Here is a 21337-nt window from a genome sequence, read left to right as displayed (position 1 = left end):
GTCTATTCCTCTAAGAGATTTCAGGCACTCACTCCCTGGAGCCCTGCATAGCACAGGAGCAGAGGCAAAGTTACTGTATTGTGTTTTCCTGAAAGTTCCCGGAAACTCAAGTGGTCACAATTACAGAGAGGCAGCAGGGTATAGAACAATGAGTGTGATCCAATTGGTAGGGGCACAGGCCTGCTACTCAGGAGATGTGGCATTTATTCCTTGCCCTGACACTGACCTGCTATGTGACCTGGTCCAAGTTGCATCATTTTGTGCCTCAGTTTCCCCTCCCTTCTGTTCTGTGTTAAGATTACAAATTCAGTGTGACACAGGCTGTCTCTCACTAGGTGTTTGTGTAGCTGCTAAGAGAATGGTCAATACAAATTTTACAAGAAATCTCTCTCAACAAAGGAAATGATTCTGTATGTCTACTCTCATAATCTTTTGACACTCAGTGGGTCCATCTCTGTGTACACTCCCACATATACTACGTGACAAAAATAAATACAATGTAAATCTTTTATAAGATGCTCATATTCAAAAGTCAGAGAAAGCTCAGACCAAAAGCATATAGAGCTGGGAGTTTCTAAGTGTCTGTGTTAGGATTCCTGGGTTCTACTCACTCCTCTTATACAACAACCTTCAACTCAGGGTCTCTGTTTCCTTTCCCACCCTTGGCCCATCTTGCTCTTTGTGTGTTACCTAGTGCAGTGAGCCACAGCTTTCAGGGGCATCTATCATTCAGATTTGTATTGTTGTTACCCCTCAGTATTACAGCATGGGAACGTTAGTTATTATTATTCTTGGTAGTCCAACGATTCGATGATGATAAATCTGTGCAGATCATCTACTGTTGGTCTCGTGGTGTGCCCTCTGATGACTATACAAGCCAATTCTAGAGGTGCACATTTTGCTGCAGATGGTGCATGGGAAGTTCGCGGTCAGTGGATTGTGCGCTGCTGATGCTCTGTGACGTCGTTCACGTGCCTCTTGTAGACACCGGCAGCGGTCTTCCTCAAAGGCGATGCAGGTATTTCTAACTGTTGCACACCACTGTGTTCTGTTGCTGGAGATGTCCTCAGGGTCCCCTAGGTTTGATATGCTGTACTGCAGATTGGCTTTGATGGTGTACTTGTAACTTTTCCATGGATGACCTATATGCCGGACGACCTGGGAGAGCTCACCATACAGAAACTGGCGGGGGATTCTGTTGGCATCCATGTGGCTGACATGACCAGTCCAGCGTAGCTGTGACTTCATGATCATCATTTTGATGCTTGTCATCTGGGCTCTCTTGAGGACCTCGGGATTGGGCACTTTGTCTTGCCAGTGGATCTTCATGATGTTACAGAGGCAGCGCTTGTGGAATGCTTCAAGTCTGCTTGATGCATTCCACAAGCGCTGCCTCTGCAACATCATGAAGATCCACTGGCAAGACAAAGTGCCCAATCCCGAAGTCCTCAAGAGACCTATATAGTGTCCATGTTTCTCACCTGTACAAAAGAGATGAGAGAACAACAGCTCTGTACACAAGCAGTTTTGTTGACAACCGGATGTCTTGGTGGTTTAAAACTTTGACATGCAGACAGCCAAGTGCCTGGCTTGCTTTGGATATTCGTGCATTGATCTCATTATCCAGTGATCCATCACTGGATATGACACTACCCAAGTATTTAAAGTTCTCCACTACTTTAAGATTAGTGCTGTCAATGGAGATACTTAGGACAGAAGCATTTGATCCAGGTGCAGGTTGATGAAGAACTTCTGTCTTTCCAAGGCTGATAGTTAGTCCGAAGAGTTGTGAGGCCTCAGCAAACTTGTTGACAATGTGCTGAAGATCATTTTCAGTGTGAGCCATGAGGGCACAGTCGTTGGCAAAGAGTGCCTCAAGAAGGAGTTTCTGCACTGTCTTAGTCTTTGCATTCAGGTGACAGAGGTCAAAAAGTGAACCATTGTGCCGGTATTTCAGGTATATACTTCGGTCCAGATCTTTCATTGCATGGTTAAGGATGCATGCAAAGAACAGGTTAAATAGGACAGGAGCGAGAACACATTCTTGTTTCATACCATTGGTGATGTTGAAGGAGGCTGATGTGGCTCCATCAGACAATACTTTGCCTTTCATGCTGTCATGAAAAAGGAGTATAATCTGGACAAATTTTCTTGGGCAGCCAAGTCATGTTAGAATGGTTCAAAGGGCTTCCCTGCTGAGGGTATCAAACGCTTTTGTCAGACCTATGAAGACAGCATACAGGTACATATTCTGTTCAATGCACTTCTCTTGTATTTGTCTGACAGCAAAGACCATGTCAACTGTGCTCCGGCCAGGTTGGAAACCACATTGACTTTCAGGTAGATTTGCCTCGGAAATACTGGCTATTAGGCGGTTCAAGATGATGCAGGTGATGATCTTCCCAGCAACGGAGAGGAGGTATATGCCTCTATAGTTTCCACATTCTGATTTGCTGCTTTTGTTCTTGAAAAGCGAGACAATAGTAGCGTTGTGGAGGTCCTGTGGTATGTTTCCATCCTCCCAGATGCTGATGTTCACACTATGGAACGCTGCTAATGCTGCTGGACCTGCTGCTTTGTATATCTCTGCTGGTATCCCATCTTTTCCAGGAGCTTTTCCTGAACTCATCTGGCTAACAGCTTTCTTAATCTCATCTATAGTGGGTGGAAAGTCAAGATCTGTCAGAGCAGTTTATTGTGGAATTTCATTGAGGACATTATTATTCACGGTTGATGGTCTATTGAGAAGGTTGCTAAAGTGTTCTCACTATCTTTCGTTGATGTCTTCTGTATCTTTAATCAGCGCTGTGTTGTCTGATGAGAGCAATGCGGTGGTCCTTGGTTTAGAAGGTCCATAGACAGTCTTAATAGCACTGAAGAACATCTTTGTGTTGTGAGTCTCAGCATAGTGGTCAATTTCTTTGGTTTCGCTCTCCCCCCAGTTGTCTTGTATCTGACTGAGGTCTTTCTGTGTTTTGCTCTGAAGGTACTTGAAATGGTCCCGTTTAGAGACTGAGGAGGGGTCATTCTGCCATTCGATAAAGGCTTTTCTCATTACTTCCAGTGCCGAGCATATTTCTTCTTGGTTCTCATCAAACCAATCCTGATGTGTTCTTTTCTTTGGTCCAAGAGATGTGAGGCTCAGAGTGCTGGACAAATCACAGATTAGTCAGGATGTCTCTTCAACTTCACATCGCTCCCTCTCAGCACAAACGCCCTAAGCATGTGCGACCTGCTTTCAACATAGCCAAACTGAAGGATGCTCAGTGTTTCAACAATTTCCAGAGGAGTCTTGATGACAAACTGACACCTCACGGACAATTGATCTGTACTGTAACCAAAAAGTGGGACTAGTTCAAGCAGATAGTGACTGACACAGCAAATTATTATTGTTAACTTTATTATTATTAATTTGTTTTATTATATTTCCTTTCATAGATTCACAGATTCTAAGGCCAGTAGGGACCACTGGGATCACAAGATGTTTAAGCAGACAAAGGAGAAAGCTACCTTCTAAATTTATCCCCATGAGTCACCAGTGAATCCTGGCCACAGACAGACTCCACAGGTTTTGGCTAGAAGTTTCAGTAAACCCACCACAGAAAGCCTGCATTTTAGTTGCTCAGATGCCCTGATTTAGCTTTGACTAAAGAACACTGTCTGCTGGAGGACATAGACTGTGATGTCTTCCATTCTTTATCTGGTCATTCATATCCATAGGGTCGCTCAGAGGGCTCCAGTAATCGCCAGCACAATCTTTGCTCATAATCATTGCACTTTGTGGTAGAGATGTTCACACTTTGCTCTCTTCTCATTTCTTTTCCATGTTTCTGTCTGCTCCTCCAGCAGTATCAATTAACATGGGCTTGTTTGTCTAAAACAGCTATGCCCAGCGTCTGTGACTGCAGTCTTTGTCCTGTGACAATTACCATAGCCTTTTTTTCATTCTCTAGAGCATCTTTGATTCAGTGGTTGTAACACCACATGGTTAATTTAAATTCAGAGAGACTTCAGTGCAGAAAGGTAGCAATGTCACAGTGTCTGTTCATATATACTCTCCCAGCCAGGCTCCTGCAGATGTTTGACACATGCTCCATCATCTCTTCCTTTTTGAAAGACATTCTGCAGATTGGGGAACAGTTCTGTCAGTCAATTTTATTTCAAATGTCATTAAGCCTTAAGGATGGCTCTTGTGCACTCATAACGAGGATCCCTGCCTCTCTTTTGAGGCTTCCTTCTACAAACTATGAGTCTATGAATCTTTTATTGCTAAGGGTTCTGATCTGTCTCCACCGCTGTCCATGCATTGGTTTCTGTGTAAATCTTTCTAGGATTTCTTTGGCAATTTGCTTTCCCCCTTCTTTTATGCTTTCTTGGGCTGGGATGGATGTTCACCCATTGACTGGTATTGCAACAAAGTGATGTCTTTTCTCTGGCTGACTCCTCGGGCATTTTGATGTTACATTCTTCTATGTCAATTGCGTCTTCCAGAGATAGCAAACACATCACATCGCTGGCTGTACATCCTGCCCAGGTTTTCATTCATATTCAATACTCTGTGTATCACCAGGAGCTGTCTTGTTTAGATATCTTTTTGCAGCTTCTCCTTTTGATTCCACTTGATCACTCAGGCATTGCACCATGTTATATGTACCACTCCCATGTTAATGGCTTAAGTCAAATTCTTCAAGTCAAGCTTTGTCCTTAGAGTGGTTCTTATTCATCTGTATTATCTGTCCTCACTTCTTCTTTGAATCCTTATATTGGAACTCTCACATTTCCCTGATTTAAGGGATTATATTATACTAGTAATTGTAAAGGGCTAGGGGCCTGTACATCCTGAGCTATTCCTCTGACTTTGTTCAGTTACTTGACTTCAGCATTTCTCAGTTCATCATCTGTAAAATGGGGATAATAATTACAGTTTGGCAGATAATTCATAATCACTTAGAAATCTGCAAGGAAGGAGATTTGCCTAAGGACTCCAACCTGTCAAAGAAGGCCTGAAAACTGTGTAAAAGACTCTTGGGGCTTGATCATTTCATCTCAGATCTGTTTGATGTTTCATGAAGGGGAAGTTTAAACCATAAAACTGAGATCTCCAGCCCTAATCCGCAATCATCCTGAATACAAACATTGGATTATAACCTATGAACTAATTCTGAAAGAACTCTTTGCAACTACAAAACTTACCATCTCTATAATGAATCTGAACATCAAGAATTGAACTCATGTCTGTACGTATACTGATCTTTTAGCCAATACTCTCTCTCTTTTTTATTTTTAATAAATTGTAGTTTAGTTAATAAGAATTGGCTGTAAGCATGGATTTGGGTAAGATCTGGAATATTCATTAACCTGGGAGGTTCTGTGTCCGATCCTTTGGGATTGGTAGAACTTTCTTATATGATGAATAAGATTTTCAGTAATCCTCAGCATATTTGACTTGCGTGTCTGTGTGGAGGCCTAAGGCTGGGTGGTTTCTAGGTAACCAGTAAGGTATTATAGAAGATGTTTTGTGCTGGTTTGGTAAATTTAAGTGTTGGAATATCCACCAGCTTTGGGGATTATCTGCCCCGTTCTTTGCAGTTCACCCTAATTGAGTAACTCCAGGGTGGCATTCTGGGATCCCAGTCACAGAGAGCCATCAGGAGGCAGAACCATGTGATGGGGAGCCAGACAGAGTGAAAAGTGAGTTGCAAAGCAGAATGGATGTGCCTCCAGCTAAGCCCCTGTGATGCCCAAAGATGATCAGAAGGCCCAGGGGTTCAGAGGTCAAACCTCCCAGAATGCTGACAGCTGAGCCTGCTGAGAACTGATGAGCTGCCAGCTGGTTGCAGAAATTCTCATTATCAGACCATTAGTGCACGAACTTGCACTTTGTACTATTGAATGTCACCATATTTCTCTCACATAAGAACATGAGAACGTAAGAATGGCCCTACTGGGTCAGACCAAAGGTCCATCTAGCCCAGTATCCTGTCTTCCAACAGTGGCCAGTGCCAGGTGCCTCACAGGGAATGAACAGAACAGGTAATTATCAAGTGATTCATCCCCTGTTGCTCATTCCCAGTTTCTGGCAAACAGAGTCTAGGGACACCATTCCTGCCCATCCTGGCTCATAGCCATTGATGGACTTATCCTCCATGAATTTATCTAGTTCTTTTTTGAACCCTGTTATGGTCTTCACAACGTCCTCTGGCAAGGAGTTTCACAGGTTGACTGTGTGTCATGGGAAGAAATACTTCTTTTTATTTGTTTTAAACCTGCTGCCAATTAATTTCATTTGGTGACCTCCTAGTTCTTGTGTTATGAGATGTAGTAAACAACACTTCCTTATCTACTTTCTCTACACCTGTCATGATTTTATAGACCTCAATCATATCTCCCCTTAGCTGTCTCTTTTCTAAGCTGAAAAGTCCCAGTCTTATGAATCTCTCCTCATATTGAGGCCGTTCCATATCCCTAATCATTTGTGTCACTCTTTTCTGAACCTTGAGATAGGGCAACCACACCAGCACACAGTGTACAAGATGTGGGCATACCATGAATTTATAGAGAGGCAACATGATATTTTCTGTCTTATTATCTATCCTTTTTTATTATTGTTATTATTATTCCCAGCATTCTGTTCCCTTTTTTGACTGCCATTGCACATTGAGTGGATGTTTTCAGAGAACTATCCACAATGATCCCCCAGATCTCTTTCTTGAGTGGTAACAGCTAATATAGACCCCATCGTTTATATGTATAGTTGGGATTATGTTTTCCAATGTGCATTATTTTGCATTTAACACCATTACATTTTATCTGCCTTTTTGTTGCCCAGTCACCTAGTTTTGAGAAATCCTTTTGTAGCTCTTCACAGTCTGCCTGGGTCTTAACCATCTTTAGTAATGTTGTACCATCGGCAAATTTTGCCACCTCACTGTTTATCCCTTTTTCCAGATCATTTATGAATATGTTGAATAGGACTGGGCCCTGGGGGACACTACTATTTACCTCTCTTCTTTCTAAGGACTGATCATTTATTTTACCCTTTGTTTCCTATCTTTTAACCAGTTACCAATCCATTAGAGCACCTTCCCTCTTATCCTGTGGCAGCTTACTTTGCGTAAGAGCCTTTGGTGAGAGACTGTGTCAAAGGCTTTCTGAAAATCTAAGTACACTACATTCACTGGATCCCCTTGGTCCACATGCTTCTTGACCCCCTCAAAGATCGCTAACGATTGTGAGCTATAATTTCCCTTTACAAAAACCATGTTGTCTCTTCCCCAACAAATTATGTTCATCTATATGTCTGACAATATTGTTCTTTATTATAATTTCAACCAGTTTCCCAGTACTGAAGTCAGGCTTACAGGCTTGTAATTGCAGAGATGACCTCTGGAGCCCTTTTTGGAAATTGGCATGACATTAGCTATCCTCCAGTCATCTGGTACAAAGCTGATTTAAATGATAGGTTACAGACTACAGCTAGAAGTTCTGTAAGTTCATATTTGAATTCATTGGGTAAATACCATCTGGTCCTGTTGACTTATTGCTGTTTAATGTATCAATTTGTTCCAAAACCTCCTCTAATGATACCTCAATCTGGGACAGTTGCTCAGATCTGTCACCTAAAAATAATGGATCTGGTTTGGGCATCTCCCTCATATCCTCAGGTGTGAAAATCAATGCAAAGAATTCATTTAGTTTCTCCACGATGGCCTTATCATCCTTGAGTGCTCCTTTAGCACCTTTATGGTCCAGTCTTCAAGTTCATTCACATTATCCTGTATAACTTTCTGATCTACCCCTGCATTGACGATGCTTCCCAACTCTGTGTCATCAGCAAGCTTCATTAGCACACTCCTACTCTTTGTGCCAAGGTGAATAACAAAAATATTGAATAAGGCTTGTCCAAAGACAAATCCTTGAGGAACTCTGCTTGTTACCTCCATCCAGTCTGATAATTCAAGATCTCATCAAAGACAACACTGTAGTCAATGCTATAGTAAACTAGCTGAAGATTGATTATATAAGAAAAGAGAGAAAGAGAGTATTGAGAGGATGAAGCAGGTAACATACATTACAGGTGAATGATAGCAGAGGTGTAGTAATCTGATGGTTTTCCACATGTCTCTCATGGGGGCAGAATTTAGGTCTCTACTAGCCTGCAGTGATGCCATTAAAAAAAACCACCTAGACCAGGGGTTGGCAACCTTTGGCATGCAGCCCATCAGGGTAATCTGCTGGAGGGCTGTGAGACATTATGTTTATGTTGCCCATCTCTGACATGGCCCCCCGCAGCTCCCAGTGGCTGCAGTTCACCGTTGCCAGCCAATGGGAGCTGCGGGAAGCAGTAATTTAGGTTCAGTGATTTACTTAACGTAATTGTCAGCCATTCATTACAATAGGCACAGATAAGTGACAATATTAGAGGTAACATTGATGTGTTTCCTGCACTGTGTTCATCAAGTAGATTTTTATTTTAACACATCTTTGATCTAAGACTAATTAAATCCAGGATACAGGCAGATAAAAACAATACAAATAACATCTCCTTTGATTTCTATCAAGACAAGTGAGTGGGGCTATGTTTACTAGTCCACTTACTATCTCTTTGATATTCTTATGCACGTGAATTGCCCTGTTGGTCTGTCTGCATTACAGAGTTGGCAAACTGTTTAGATAGTGTCACAATCTGTCTATATTTTTTAAAAAGTCTGGCTAAATAAATCCATCTGACTAACTGGCCAGTGACTGACCCTTTGGGGCTGGAAGTATCCTAATGTAAGGCAATTTTTGGTTTTAATAACCTTTCATCACAGACATCTGGCTTGTCTGGGTGGTAATATAGGCTGGAGTGTAGAAGGCAGGGGTCTCAAACTCAATTTACTTTAGGGACAGTGCCAGCCCTCAAATCCTACAAGAGGGCCAATAATGTCACCACCTCTCAGCCCATTTCCCACCTTTTCCCCTCACTCTCTTGGCCTCATGCCATCCCAACTCACTCTGCTCAGCAACTAGTGACGGTATCTCTGTCCCTCTCCCCCAGCCAATGGGAGCTGCGGGAGGCTGCACCTGTAGCTGACAGTCAGCAGTGTGGCTGCATGGGACTCTCCTCTGTGGCTCTGCTGGCAACAGCAGGGTTAGGGAACCTCTTGCAAGGAGCAGAGCTGCCTGAAGTGAATGAGACATTGCTGAGTGTAACCCCTGGGGGGTCCCAGGATCAGCAGGATGGAGCAACGTTGAGGGGAGGGGCATGTGAATCTCTCCTGCCCACTCTCCTCCTGCCCCCGCACCCTCAGCTGGCAGCCATGAGGGCCAGATGAAAGAACTTTTTAAAGTTTCCTGGGGCTGCAGTGGGGAAGTACTCAGGCCACAGATAGCCTGTGGGCCAGGACTGTCTGTGGCTCCATTTTAAGCTGGTATAGTGATCCAGGAGCACACATTTATTGCTCATTTGATTACATCTAATTATAGACTATACCAGCAGTGTTAGGGTTACCATATGTCCATATTTTCCCTGATATGTCCAGTTTTTAGTTCTTAAATCACCATCTGGGAGAAATTTTTAAATATCTAAAAACATCCAGGAAAATGCAAATATATGGTAACCTTAAGTCCAAAGTCCCGGGGTTGGTAGCATTTCCTGGGGCAGCTCCCAGCACTCACTCTCCAGCAGGAGCCTGCAGTATGTGGAGGGGTGTAGCAGAGTGGATCTCTGATCCAGCCCTGAAGGGGTTAAAACAGCCTTGGATAAGGGGCTGGGGCTGGAGAAAGCAGCCTTTAAGCTGGGCTGATTGGGGAAGTGGCTGCAGCTGGGGCCACGCCCCAAACTGAGCCACAGGACCTAATAAGAAGGCCAGGGAAGCCAAGAACAGAGGAGTCTCTCTGACAGGGAGAGAGAGAGACAGGTCTGGCTGCTTGGGGACTCACCCAGGAGATCTAAAGGAAGGTAGGGCTGGGGAAAAGCCTTAGGAGCTGAGAAGGCCTAGGCTAGCAACTTCCCCAGGCTGCAGGGCCTAATTCTAGGCCTGCAAGGTACTGGGCTTGCAGAGGGGCAGTCAGAGAGTGGGTAAAGGCAGCCAGGCCAAAACCCCTTTGCCTATGATGAGTGGCTGATACTGCAGTCTGCCCCAGGGCTTGGGGGCTAGACAATGACTGGGCAGTAGCCAATACTGAGGCAAAGTGGGGATAGTGGGGTGGGGTTCCCTTGGGAGGGGGGAGACCCAGTTAAAGAGTCACTGAAGTCCAGGGAGGGGTCTGGGGCCAGCAGAGGACAGGTGGATCACTGGCCTGCAGAGGGTGCTCTGTAGCTGGAATTGAGCTAATTCCCTGAAACAACCAGCAGGAGGCGCCATGGGAATGAGTCCACATGTCTACAAGGGGGTCTCTGTGTGCTGCACTGGCTCCCACTTGCCCAATCTGAGCTGCGGAGGCAGGACTTGCAGGTGCTGGCAGTGGGCAGAGAGCTCTCCATGCCCCCTGACCTGAACTGACTCTACCCTAGGAGCCAGAGGGACCTGCTGGATGCTTCCCGGGAGCTGCCCCAGGTAAGCACAGCTGGGATTCACCACCTTGCCCCTGGGCAGGGCCCTCTGGCTCTTAGGGTCAGGTCATGGGGGGCAGAGGTCTCTGCACGATGCCAGCCCCTGAAAGCCCTGCTCCACGGCTCTGGCAACTCCCATTGGTGCTTTTCCCAGCCAATGGGAGCCACAGAGCTCACGCTTGTGGCAAGTGCAGCAGGTAGAGACCTTTTGGCTGCCTCTGAGCCTAGGCGCCAGAGGCACCAGCAGCAGGACGGGTGAATAGGCAAGTGGGGCAGGGTGAAGAGGTGAGCGGTGAGCAGCGGGGATTGAGTAGGTGAGGGGTGAGTGGAGGCAGATGAAAAGGCCAGCGGGGGGCAGTGGGGGTTGAAGAGGTGAGTAAGCCAGTGGCGGGTGGGCAGGGATGTGGAGGCAAGAAGCAGCAAGCCAGCAGCTGGTGAAGATTCTCAGGGTAGGCATGGGGGTTTCTGGCAGGGGATTGAGAAGGTAAGTGGCAGGTGGGAGGAGGTGAGCAGTCGGGGGGGGGGGGGACTGAGGAAGGATGCAGCAAGCCAGTGGTGGGCCAGGAGGTGAGGAGGAGTGCGGTGGTGGGGCTGAGTGGAGAGGAAGCAGAGTGGGGGTGGAGCATGGGAAGAGTGGGGGTAGATTGTGGGCGGGGCTGACACCCCCTGTGGAGTGTTCTCTTTTTTTGGATGTTCAAATATGGTAACCCTAACCAGTGTAGGGGTCTCTCTCCAGTTTTTTGATTGTCTGACATGAGATTAGCCCTCTCAGCTGTGACCCATACCAGATACCATGAAACAGATTTATTAAAAATCACTAGCTACCAGACTAGCAATCTGATATGCCAGTTCTTTTAGTATTGTGGGATGGAAATGATCCATTCTGTCCAATTTCCATGCATTAAGCTCTTTATGTAAGACAAATTAGAGGATTGGGCCAAAAGAAATCTGATGAGGTTCAGCAAGGACAAGTGCTGAGTCCTGCACTTAGAACAGAAGAATCCCATGTACTGCTACAGACTAGGGACCGAATGGCTAGGCAGCAGTTCTGCAGAAAAGGACCTAGGGTTTACAGTGGATGAGAAGCTGGATATGAGTCAACATTGTGCCGTTGTTGCCAAGAAGGCTAATGCCATTTTGGGCTGTATAAGTAGGGGCATTGCCAGCAGATCAAGGGATGTGATTATTCCCCTCTATTCAACAATGGTGAGGCCTAATATGGAGTACTGTGTCCAGTTCTGGGCCCCACATTACAAGAAGGAAGTGGAAAAATTGGAAAGAGTCCAGCAAAGGGCAACAAAAATGATTAGGGGTCTGGATCACATGATTTATGAGGAAAGGCTGAGGAAACTGGGATTATGTAGTCTGCAGAAGAGAAGGAGAGGGGATTTAATAAGTGCTTTCAACTACCTGAAAGGGGTTTCCAAAGAGGCTGGATCTAGACTGTTCTCAGTGGTAGCAGATGACAGAACAAGGAGTGATGGTCTCAGGTTCCAGTGGGGGAGGTTTAGGTTGGATATTAAGAGAAACTTTTTCATTAGGAGGGTGGTGAAGCAGAGGAATGGGTTCCCTAGGGAGATGGTGGAATCTCCATCCTTAGAGGTCTTTAAGGTCAGGCTAGACAAAGCCCTGGCTGGGATGATTTAGTTGGGGATTGGTCCAGCTTTGAGCAGGGGGTTGGACTAGATGACCTCCTGAGGTTCCTTCCAACCCTGACATTCTAATATTCTGTTTTTCTTCCCCCTCAGATGTATCATTTACATTTCTGGACACTGGTTTCTATCAGCTGTACCGCCTTCATGAACAGTTACCATGTTATGAGCCTTACTGAGTATCCCGAGGCAAAGTATTCATTTAATTTGTTGGACATACCTAGAATATCTTTAATCTCCTTCCATCCGCACTGCATAGCAGCCCAAACTCAACCTTCCTTATTCTCTATTTATTTATATAACTCAAAAACTCTCATTTCTTTTAATTTCCTAACTAGAGGGTCCAGATGGAAAGAGCACTGTGGACTGGGAGCTATATACCCATCTCTGGGGAGGGGATTGGGATGTACAGGGCAAGCACAGGGATGATGAGAAGCAGAATTCCTTGGCTCTATCCTAGTTCTGGGGTGGATAATAGCCTAGTGGTTAGAGTGGAGGACTGGGTTCTGTTCCCATCTCTCACAGGGGGAGTGGTTACTCTGAGGTGCACTGGGAGTCAGGACTTCCAGGCTCTATTCATTGTTGCATTTGAATTTCTGTGTGACTGTAGCAGCGTGGTCTCCTGCTCCTGCCCTGAAGGGCTTAAAACAGCCCAGGAGGAAGGCGGCTGTGGCTGGGGCAAGAAGCCTGGGCTGATTAGGGAAAGTAGGCTCACTGTGGCCATGCCCCAATCAGGCCCAACTGGCTGCTATAAGAAGCTATGAGCCAGAAGCCCAAACAGTCTCCCTCTGCCTGTAGAGGGAGAAGGGCCTGGCTGCAGGGAGCTAGACACAGGGTACGTGAGTGAAGAAGGGATGGGGACAGGCTGAGGAGCTGGGGAGCTCCTGCCTGGAAAGCCCCAGGCTGCAGCCTAGCAGAAGGCTAAGGGGTACTAGGGGTTGCAGAGGGCAGCCCAGGAGTAGGCCAAGGCAGCAGGTCCAAACCCAACCTTGCCAGTGATGAGTAGGCTGATACTGCAGTCTGCTTCAGGGCATGGGGCTACACAGTGACTGGCGGTAGCCATATACTGAGGCAAGGTGGGGATAGAGTGTGGGGGTTCCCTGGGGAGTCCAGACCCTAAGACTGAGGGGTCATTGCCAGGGGGCAGCACCCCACGTAAAAGGGCATCGGGTCCAGGGAGGGACACAGGGGCCAGAAGACAGGTGGATCACTGCCTGCAGAAGGTACTCTAGAGCTGCAATGAGCTAATTCCCTGAGAGACCAGCAGGAGGCGCCACAGGGGTGAGTCTGCACATCTACAGTGACCATGAGCAAATCACTTCCATTGCTCTCTGTTCCTCAGTTTCCCCATCTATAAAATGGGGGGTGGTCAGTGTGATGAGCTGGATCATAAAACCCCCTGAGGATCTGCCACCTGGTGTGCCAAGACTACTACTTCTCCTGCTGTCCTTCTGCCAGCCTGGGAATTCAGCACCCTATTTTGCTGAGCCAGACACACCCACCTGCTCCAACACAGACCCAGGGTCTGAATTACTTGCCCCAAAGCTGCAGGTTTACCTGAAAGCAGGTAACAGTGTTCCTGTCTTTAACACTCAGATGCCCAACTCCCAATGGGGTCTAAATCTGTTTTACCCTGTATAAAGGTCATGCAGGGTGAACTCATAAATTGTTTGCCCTCAATACCGTTGACAGAGAGATATGAACAGTTGTTTGCTTCCCCCAGGTATTAACACATACTGAGTAATAAGTAAAAAATGATTTTATTAAATACAGAAAGTTAGGATTTAAGTGGATCCAAGTAGTAACAGACAGAACAAAGTAAGTCACCAAGCAAAATAAAATAAAATGCGCAAATCTGTCTCATCAAACTAAATACAGATAATCTCACCAGTTCCAGAATGCTCCTGTTTACAGACTAATCTTTTAGCCTGGGTCCAGCCATCACTTACACCCCTTGCAGTCTCTGTCCTTCCTTCCAGTTTCTTTTAGTATCGGTGTGGGGGAGAAGAGAGACTCTCTCTCTTTCGCCAGCTGAAGACAAAATGGAGGGGTTTCCCAAGAGTTTAAATAGACTTTCTCTTCTGGGTAGACACCCCTCCCTCCCCCTGTGTAGAATCCAGTCACAAAATGAAAATTCAGAATCACATGGGCAGGTCACAAGTCACATGCCCATGCATGACTCAGGACTTGCAGGTAGCAGCCATTACTCACAGGCAGACTTCTTATGTGGATTGTAGTCTTCCAAGCTCTTTTGTCTTTTAAGTGCTTCCTGACTGAGCACTTAACTTGCACATTCCTTTCCCAAGAAGTGACCAAATGTTCTAACTAAGACCACTTAGAAATCAAGCAATTATACAGCCAATGTTCATAACTTTGAAAACACAAATGGTGCCTGCATACAACTAGGATGAACAGAACCAGTAGATCAGAACCTTTACATAGCTATATTACGTGGAATATGTAGCAAAACCCTATGTCAGTTATATCATACATACATTTATAAGCACTCCCCAATAAAGCCTTATAGGCCACACTGTCACAGTCAGACTCACCTTTCCCCCCCTTTTTAGAGGTCTTTGGATCTCTGGATTCATGCACTGAAGCACTGTGACTGGCATCACACCTGCTGTGAGAAATATTGTCCTACAGTAACCCTCAGCCTGTCCATCACTGCCCCTTCTCTCCTGCCAAGCGACTGTCTGGCACCTCCCCCTGTTGCTGCCACACCCCTTAGGGGCTGGATCTGCAATACCAATAACAAGGCTCTTGGCTCTGAGCTAGATGTCTCTTCCCCTGGCTCCCACAATCACATGGACAGCGTTCCCATCACCTCACTGGGAAGTGGCGTGAGGCAGAGATGGGCCCTTGCTTAGACAACCTCCCTGCTCCTCTGAAGGTGGGTAACAGGGCCAGAGTCCTGGCTGGGCTAGATGCCATGTGTTGGGGTGAACTGAGTGCCAGGAGGCAGATGCCCTAGTTTCATGGCATAGCTGCATTCACATTAACATCAGCTTAGCCCTGCCTGCGAAGGCAGGAAAGGGAATGCATTGACTTCTCAGCTCAGGCTGACAACTGAGGTGGCGCTTTCAGTGTCGTGAGAGCAGCTGGGTATTGGATGGAGATGTACCATAGCCCCATCATACAAGGCAATTTCCAGCTATTTCAGGGCAATTTTCACATCTAGGGACCTCCAGGTAAGTTGCTCTCTGCCCCCCTTGGCCAACCTGTCAGAGCAATGGAGACAGAAGCTGCTTTACAGGGAGGAAAACCCAAGCTCATGTACTCTCCTTCCTTCTGTCTGCAGTTAGGTGCTTTCTTTCCTCCTTAAATCTTCTTTTCCTTTTCCTTCCCTCTTTCTTTCTTTCTTTCTTTTCTTTCGTTCTTTCTAGAAATTATTAACGTTGCTGATTTCAATTTTTTGATTTTCTGTCATGAAAATTGAAACAACAAATGTACCAAATGATACTTTGAAATGGCATGTTTCATTTTGAATCCACATTTTCAGCCAGCAATTGATTCTGAAATCTCTTGGTTTCCAATGATACTCTCTCAAACACACACGCAAATACTTCAACAAATCTGCACTATTGCTTCAACATTTCAATGTTATATTGTGATGGGAAATGTTTTGTTTTGAGATTTCTGAATTGAAACCTTTCTGAGTTTTTCCTTTTCACTTTTCATCCCAATTCATGATGGAAGCTATTGTCAACATTTTGGAATTTTCTATCAATGGAAATCCCCATTTTCTGAGCACCTCTACATCTGGGTTTTTCTTCTATGTCCTAGACAATCACCAGGCAGCACTAGGGCCTGGCTGAACAGCTGAGAGAGAAGAATTTCATTGATTTTAAACACTGGGAACAAGAGCTCTGAGCAGAAGGATTTATATTCCTCTCCATCCTGTGCACTGAATAAAGCAGGAAAATATAGTTTATGATGATGTAATTACACTGTATCATAATATCAATGCCTAAGAATTGTTTGCAGTATTGTTATAGTCCACAATTGTACTAGTCCAAGGACCTGAAGAGGAGCTCTGTGTAGCTTGAAAGCTTGTCTCTTTGAGCAACAGAAGTTAGTCCAATAAAAGTTATCAGCTCACCCACCTTGCCTTTCTAATGCAGAGAAGACAGGACAGAAGGAATCATACCATATTTTTATTAAGAAATTAGAAAAATGCAAAATTAACATGACAAATTAAATTATTTAAAACTATCTAGGTCTCAAAAGGTATGTGTAAATTGCAATCAGATATCCCAATTGCAGTGTAGCTATACCCAAACTGTATGCAAACAGGGAATCATTATTGAGCGGGTGTGATTCTACACCATGAGTGTAGTTTGGAGAAGGCGAGGGGGAGCATTGCCCTCCCCAACTGCAGGCCTTAGGCATACATGGAATCCCCCACCCCTTGCATGGTCCCATTGGAAGTCAAACTACGCCTATGGGTCCCAGAGGGATCAGTTTTTGGCCCTACGTTTTGGCCCTGGATTGCTTGGTAAACTGGGCAAAAGCAAACAATACACATTTTAATACAGCTAAATGTAAACACCCACGTCTAGGAACAAAGAATGTACGCCATACTCACAGGAAGGGGGCTTCTACCCTGGGAAGCAGTGACTTAAAAAAAATGGGGGGGTCATGGCAGATAATCAGCTGAACATGAGCTCCCAGTGCGACACTGTGGGGGAAAAAAGAGCTATTGCTATCCTGAAATGCGTAAACAGGGGGACCTAGAGCCGGAGTGGAGAGGTTATATCATCTGTGTGTTTGGCAAGGGTGCTACTGCTGCTTGTCTCCAATTCCAGTGTCCACATTCAAGGTGGATGTTGGTATGTTAAAGAGGATTGAAGGAAGAGCCATGAGAATGATTAAAGGGTTAGAAAACAGGCCTTATAGTGATAGACTTAAGGAGCTCAGTCTGTTTAGTTTAGTAAAGAGAAGGGCAATGGAAAACTTGATCTCAGTCTGTAAGTACCTGCACTGGGAACAAATATTTCACAATTGGCCCTTCAATCGCACGGACAAAGCGACGATAACACAGTCCAATGGCTGGAAGTTGAAACTACACAAATTCAGACTGGAAATAAGGTGCAGGGTTTTTTAACAATTAGGGCAATTAACCATTGGAACAATTTACCAAGGGTCATGGTGGATTCGCCGTCTCTGAACATTTTAAAATCAAGATTAGATTTTTTTTTGTTTTTGTTTTTTAGGGTTTCTGAAAGATATGTTCTAGCTCAAACAGGGACTATTTTGAAGCTATTCTCTAGCCTGTGTTACACAGGAGGTCAGACTAGATGATCAGAATGGTCCCTTTTGGACTTCGAATCTATGAATCAATAAATGAGTAAGAAATGTGGTTACATGGGCAACCTACATTCTGGCATTTCTGAAATTTTAAGTGCTTGGCTTTAAAATATAAAGAACTTTCTTTTAGTACAGAATGTTATTCTGCATAATTGCGAATATATATATTTAAATGACTAGAGCTGGTCAGACATTTTTCTGTTCTTTTTGTTTGTTTGTTGTTTGTTTGTTTTGTTTTTTGGCGGGGGTGAAAACTTGAGGTTTTTGTCAAGAAACAAAATATTTTTTTTCTTTTTGGCCAATTAAAACTTTAAAAAAAAATCAAACACAATGAGCCACTAACCAACCAAAAAATGGCCAAAAACTGCTAGAAAGAACCACAGACAAAAATATCAGAAGCTCGAAATATTTTTGATTTCCAGTTTTCTAGCTTAATTTAAAAAATATATATATTGGAAAGAAAACCCTTCCCACATTAAAAAAAATAATCAAAAGCCAAATTATCTCTAGAAAGAGAGAGAGAGATTTGATGGCTAATTTTCAACCAGTCTTAAAAGTGACAGATTATGAAACTTCAGAAGTTGCCTACGATGAAGTCACCAAAGGTGAATGATTTTGCTAATCCCAAAAATCAGTAAAAAATTTGCTGGGGGGTGCCCCACCCCAATCCACACACCTTTTACATTTCAAATTTTAGAAGGGGCCAATTTGTAATCACTTGATTTACAATCTGGACTAGAAAATGAGAGAATCTGAAATTCTGTCTTTATTCATCAATTACATGCTGTGAATTTGGGGAGATTACACTATATTCTTCACACAGTGCAAAATACCATGTTTTAAGTGAAAATCTGAATGCTACCATGAGTATAGATGTTCTACCACCAACTCCATAAGTCTATTTATATGCTCAATACCAGGTCCCCAGCTGGCACCAATTGACAGTAGCATCATTGGAGTCAATGAGTCAGATTCACCGCTGATGTGAATTGGCAGCACTCTATTCAGCAAAGTGCGGCCATCTATATTGCAGATCTGCATCTGAGGAAGTCAGTAGAACCTGCAGCCATGCACCTGCAAGCAGAGTCTAGCCCTCAGTGTGTAAGTTACCTCAGTGGAGGCTCCATTCTCCTCCCATCCTCATAATGAGGCTCCTCCGTGCCTGGCCAACATGTCTCCGCTCGATGCACTGTGCTATTGTATGTGGAAGTGCTCGTTCATGGTGGCCACTATAATCTCCTCCTCTCTCTGTGTGTGCTACAGGGATCCACACTGATGGGATGGAGCATGGGAACCTCACATGGGTGACGGAATTCATGCTGCTGGGGCTATATGACGCCCACAAGCTCAAGCTCTTCCTCTTCTTCCTTTTCCTGCTCTTCTACATAGTCATCCTCCCAGGCAATGTCCTCATCATCCTCACCATCCGGAGTGACCTCTGCCAGGGCTCCCCCATGTACTTCCTGCTGGCCAACCTGGCCTTCCTGGACATTTGCTACTGCTCTGTTACTACACCAAAGATGCTGGCTGATTTCTTCTCCCATCGCAAGACCACCTTCTACAGGGACTGATGGTCCAGATCTTTTTCATCCACTTCCTGGGGGCAGCTGAGATCTTTCTGCTGATTATTATGGCCTATGATCGTTATGTGACCATCTGTAAACCTTTGCATTATGCCAGTATTGTGAGCAGGGGGATCTGCTGTGCCCTAGCGGGGGCTACCTGGGTGGGAGGCTTCATGCACTCCATAGTCCAGGTGCCTCTGACCATCAGGTTGCCCTTCTGATCAAGCTGGCCTGCACCGACACCTACGTGGTGGAGATGCTGATGTTCTCCAACAGCGGCCTGGTCACCTTAGTGTGCTTTGTCCTCCTTCTCATCTCCTACACTGTCCTGATGGTCAAGCTCAGGATTCAGTCCCTCTGCGGAAAGAACAAAGGAGCCTCCACCTGTGTCACCCACATCATTGTGGTCTTCATCATGTTTGTCCCAGCCCTCTACATCTATGCCCGCCCCTTCTGCAGCTTCCCCCTGGACAAGGTGGTGTCCCTGTTCCACACTGTGGTCTTCCCACTACTGAACTCCATGATCTACACGCTCAGGAACAAGGAGCTCATCAGCTCCATGAAGAGACTGATGATCAGATACAGCCATTGGGGTGGGAAGTAAATGGAGGCCAGAATAAAGTAGTGTCAGACTGTGAATGCTTTTCTATGTGCAGGACTCCATTTTGCTTTTAGATACACTGGAGAAACTCTATAATTATGCTGTAGTATCTATTGAGCAACTTGAATCTGTTAAATAACTTTATAGTAAATCTGTAGTATCTATGGAATATGTCTGTAATATATATCAAAATCCCTGTACAATCTGTTGAGTAATTAATAAATCTGTAGCATCTATGTAGTAATTTGCATGAGCAAGTCTACAGTAGCTGTGAAAGGAGCCTATGGTTAAATGCAGCCACTCTATGGAGTGTATGGGTTTACACCATACCTTCTATGGAGTAAGTATACCATGAATGTGTAATATCAATAGAGGATCTGTGGAATATCTATGGAGTAACTCCAGAGTTTACACTGCTATAACTGAGAGAAGAAATTAGCTCATTCTATTTTATATCTGAATATGATACCAGTCCTGGTTAATAATAATTAATACTCAGGAGATTATCATCGCTTGTATTAGTTGTATTAAAACGTGGAAGGAATTTTGGTCATGGGTCAATTGTCTAGTTCTAAATTCATGCCACTTAAAGACTGCAGTGTTAATTAATGTCTTTATTTATATTTCACAAAAACAATGAGGAGTCCAGTGGCACCTTAAAGACTAACAGATTTATTTGAGCATAAGCTTTCATGGGTAAAAAAATTCACTTCTTCAGATCCACGGAGTGAAAATTACAGATATACGCATAAATATATATCGGCACATGAAGAGAAGGGAGTTACCTTAAAAGTGGAGAAACAATGCTGAAGGCCAATTTAGACAGGCTGGATGTTTTGCACTCCCAATAATTGATGAGGAGGTGTCAATACCAAGAGAGGGAAAATTGCTTTTGTAGTGAGCCAGCCACACCCAGTGCCTATTCAAGCCCCAATTGATGGTATTAAGTTTGCAAAAGAATTGTAGCTCAGCAGTCTCTCCTTGAAATCTGTTTTTGAAGTTATTTTTTTGAAGAACGGCTATTTTAAAATCTGTTAATGAATGTCCAGGGAGATTGAAGTGTTCTCCTACTGGCTTTTGTATGTTACCATTCCTGATGTCTGATTTGTGTCCATTTATCCTTTTACATAGAGACTGTCCAGTTCGGCCAATGTACATGGCAGAGGGGCATTGCTGGCACATGATGGCATACATCACGTTAGTAGATATGCAGATGAATGAGCCCCTGATGGTGTGGCTGGTGTGGTTGGGTCCTATGATGGTCCTAGAGTAGATATGGGGACAGCGAAAGCAACGGGGTTTGTTACAGGATTGGTTCCTGGTTTAGTGTTTCTGTGGCGTGGTGTACTATATAGTATTTGCTTCAGGTTGAGGGGCTGTCTGTAAGGGAGGACTGGCCTACCTCCCAAGGCCCGTGAGAGTGGGAGATTGTTTTCCAGGATAGGTTATAGATCATTGATGATGCCCTGGAGAGGTTTTAGCTGGGAGCTGTACGTGCTGGCCAGTGGTATTCTGTTATTTTCCGTGTTGGGCCTATCCTCTAGTAAGTGACTTCTGGGTGTCATCTGTCATGCTCCTTGTTCTGTCATCTGCTACCACTGAGAACAGTCTAGATCCATCCTCTTTGGAACCCCCTTTCAAGTAGTTGAAAGCAGCTATCAAATCCCCC

At 44.7% G+C, this 21337-nt stretch overlaps 1 pseudogene; it reads left to right on the top strand.

Moving 5' to 3' along the window:
* The first annotated feature begins 18782 nt into the window (after positions 1-18782).
* On the top strand, positions 18783-19671 carry LOC127031272 (olfactory receptor 734-like; annotated as a pseudogene).
* The last annotated feature ends 1666 nt before the right edge of the window (positions 19672-21337 follow it).

Source organism: Gopherus flavomarginatus, chromosome 11 (assembly GCF_025201925.1).
Source record: "Gopherus flavomarginatus isolate rGopFla2 chromosome 11, rGopFla2.mat.asm, whole genome shotgun sequence".
Classification (NCBI taxonomy): Eukaryota; Metazoa; Chordata; order Testudines; family Testudinidae; genus Gopherus; species Gopherus flavomarginatus.
Note: the sequence above shows the minus strand (reverse complement) of the source record. Positions and strands in the feature narration are given on the sequence as shown.